This window comes from Pollachius pollachius (genome assembly GCF_949987615.1).
Source record: "Pollachius pollachius genome assembly, chromosome: 20".
NCBI lineage: Eukaryota > Metazoa > Chordata > Actinopteri > Gadiformes > Gadidae > Pollachius > Pollachius pollachius.
Genome location: NC_136953.1, coordinates 16,420,164 through 16,424,152, shown reverse-complemented (window position 1 = coordinate 16,424,152; position 3,989 = coordinate 16,420,164).

Below are 3,989 nucleotides of genomic sequence, written 5' to 3'. Positions count from 1 at the left end.
GACAGGAGACGCTTCGAGCGGCGCCCGTGACAGCGATGGAGATGACTTTGTGAACTTGTCGGAGGTTGAGGGCCGGGCGACAGAAACCTCCTCACGACAGAAGCACGCACAGACTCGGAGAAGCCCCCTTGGCAGCTTCGTTAGTTCAGCGGTACGCTCCCATGTTCCCACACACGCCATCAGGAAACAGATTAACGGGCATGAATTATGCAGAAGCGAGGCGGCCATATGGCTACCTTCTCTGACAACAAAACAAGCGAGCAGCCAAACTCTGAGACGGTGGAATACACTCCGGTTTGGCGCTTGAGCCATTACAATATACGCTAGCGTGGAAACTGACTTTTTATGGTATTTTCAAGCCCTACAATTCTTCATTTCAGACTCAGAGCAAAACGGCGATCACTGTCAGAAACGAACATGCCAGCACACTATGAATTTAAATACGGGGTTTCCATATTTCATAGTATATCACAAACGTGGCAGCAGGATTGATGCCCGGTGTCCATAAGCTTGATGCGTGATTATAAAGCAGACATGATTACATAAGATTCTGGGATTTCAGACAGCCAGACGCATTTGAGGACGACTGTGTGAAGCAAATAGAGAATCTGAGGATAAGCCAGCCTAAACCCTCTTTCCATACAATGGACATCTATTTTTTTTCCACAAACTAAAAGCCGGTGTGAGTCAGCATGGAAAACGGCATTACACCCCCCCGTTCCAAAACGCACCAGACAGAGGCGATTCTAAATGCTAAATGTTTCATTACGCCGTCTAGGGCAGGCTGTGAAACGCGACAATTAGATTTAAAACCTATACTTTCAAAAGCAGAAGAGAAACCCCGGTCTTAACATCGAACCCGACCCCGGGTCTCCGGGCGCCCCCGCTCCAACATTAACGCGGTTCTGTGATCCAGCGAGGACCCGACAGCTAAGACCCTCAGCTCTTTGTGACGGAGCGATCCGGCCCCCCCGACCCACCGGGTCTTATGGAGATGAGGCGCGCTGGCGCTCGCTCCGAATCAGCCCGCGAAGCAGCGCCGTTTCATAAGCCCCCCGCGGGGACCTTAGGGCCCGCGGCAACAAAAGGTCAGTTGAAATGGACGCGCGAGTCTCTTTAGCATGGCATTAATGGCGAGTGGGGCTGGAAAGGCTTTGATGCGTGTGTCTTTGTGCAAACCGATTCAAGCGAGCCGCAATTATATATGCACGCATAGCAAGAGGAGCAAGAGACGGGCTCTGCAGGAGTGTGTGCCGAGAGGCTGCGCACACACGGGCTTTCATACACAGTAATTGTATGCTAATGTATTATGTATACGCACACACACACACACACCCTGTTGAGCCTGATATCCTGAACCTCTCTGTATACACACACACACACACACACACACACACACACACACACACACACACACACACACACACACACACACACAGTTTTGTAATAAAATAAGGGAGAGAAAGACAGGAAGGAAGCCAAACAGAAGTAAGCTGTAAAAAGATGGATGGATCCAGAGAAGGAAGAAATTAAAGCGAGTGCAAAAAATGCCCAACTGTCATCTTGAAGCCTAAAATCCAAGATGGATGCCATCCGGGCACGTGATTATTCTTTTAAGAGGGGATAAATAGGCCCGGACAGACCAAAACTGTGTAAGGGAGGGAGGGAGGGAGAGAGAGAGCTCTTGTCTTATTAAAACAGACATGCACACAAAATACACAATCATTGCCAAGGGATTTTCAATATTTTTTTCTAATTTGTTACATGGTAAATACACATTGCAAATACAGTGCCTTCTAATTAGCAATCACCCAAATAGCCAGGCATATTCAACCCAATAATGAGTTTTCACTGGTCAATGCCACAAATAATTGCTCCGCTAATGTCCGACATCTATCAAACGTCAGAAGCGGTGTGTTTCATTATACACGCACAGCAGCAACGCCACCACTATTGGCAGCTGCAGAGATAATGAGCTTTCATTTCTCATCATCCGACAGAAGAGACATTACATAAACATACTTTAACACAACGAAGAAGAAAAAGAACCCAAGGAGTAACCACGGTAACAGCGCGGCCCTAATCTCTCATCCATCAAAGGAGTGGCTTAACAATAAGCCACGTTCCCCCGCCGGCGCGAGGCAAAACGCAGCTAAACGCCGGGGCGCGTCGCGTCTCGTGTTCCACCACGGGTGTGTTCGCAGCCTAATCCGCAGGGAGGCCTTCCGCGAGGTCCTCGGTAAACACAGACCGTGTGTGTCGCCGCGGAGACGCACAACAGGAGGATATCAGAGCTGAGGTGTGGATCCGTACCGCTATGATCTCACCGCAGTCGTACCACCGCTGCTCTGCTAATTGAGTCAAGGAATTTTGCTCGTTACTTCCCCGCCGCTTGCAATCGACCAATGGCAGAGTCTCACCGGCACTCGCGCCCGGCGTGTACGCAGGATGCACGCCACCACGGGCGCCATCCCTCCCCTCAGATCTGCAGCGGGTCAGGGCTCGGTCTCAGGGCTTTAAGAGGCGATGACCGGACGGGAGGACGAGAGGAGACCTTCACCTGGCAGAGAGGATCCTCTGATGAGGTGGCTCCGCAGGAGTTCACCGCACGCCACCGCCTCGGATTCAAGGCTGATTAATCACCGCGGCCGGCGAGGACAGTGTGAGCCTGCCTTGGGCAGGAGGGGGTTAAAAATGTGTGTGCATGAGGGCCGGTGTTTGCGTGCGTGTCTCGGGGACATCCCCCCTGGTGGAGGACAGCTATTGACCAAGATAAATGGTGGATCAATAGCATAGTGGGAAGGGCAGCAGGGAACCGCGATGAAGATCTAGGAATGACTTGCTTCAGGAGAGGAGGAGGAGCCACAGGAACACACATGGGCCAGGGGAGGTCTTAAGCAAACGTTTAGAATGGGAGAATCTATGTTCTGCTTCTTCTAAATCTTACTTTTAGGGCATTTAGCAGACACTTTCCTTCAAAGCAACTTACAATAAGCACATTTGTCAGAAGAAAGAGAAACAACATGTCGCTGTTGGTACAGTAAGGATGTTCATAGAACCAAGCGCCAAGCGATAACAATCACTAGGTTAACTAATTCCCTGTATACAACAAAGACAGCAAAGATAAGATGCTACACAATGCTAAGTACTATTTTTAATCTTCCAGAAAGGTTTGGGGTTTTTGTGCTGGTGACTACGTTCTCTTGTGTTCAAGATAAACCAGAGTGACTGTTTCAGCAGCACATCGGTTCATATTTCATAACGTGACAGTGCAATGATTGACAATATTTCATGTAACGCCTAGTTCGCTGCCAAATTGCTTCTCACAGATGAAGACGTGGAAGAGCATCAAGGGTTCATCAGAAAGCAACTCAGAGCGGTGTGTGTGTGTGTGTCTCAGAATGTTGTGTGTGCGACTCAGTGTTGTGTGTGCGACTCAAAGTGTTGTGTGTGTCTGTGTGTGTCTATGTGTGCGACTCAGAGCGTAGTGTGCTTGCCAGCACACACCATTCACCCAGCTCTTTACCCGAGACCGCTTCCCAAATGAGTTAAACATTTTGGTTTGCATTTAAACGTTGCCCTTTCCCGTCACTTCAGCCGTGGAATGCCCTGGAAGCCTGTCCCCGGAACACTGGGAATGCCAGCCAACAAAATCAACGTGGAGAGAGACTCCCTTATTTCGGGGTCCACAGAACCGCTCCCATTCGGAGCGCAACAAACCGCAAACTGCAGCGCGCAGCCGAGTCGCCCAACTTAATTAAGTCGTTCAGAAACACGGAACAATACGGAAAACTGTTCGGAGCGCCACAAAGGCGCTATTGTACACACCGGGCGCAGTTAGGCGTTGAGCGAAACGTTTTTACCAAGGCCAAAAATAATTTGAATGAGGTTGGACTTGTTCACACACGCACACGCACACACACACACACGTGACAAGGAGAACCCTACCCACCACTGCGCCTGTGTGTGTTTTCAGCACGCACATGGGA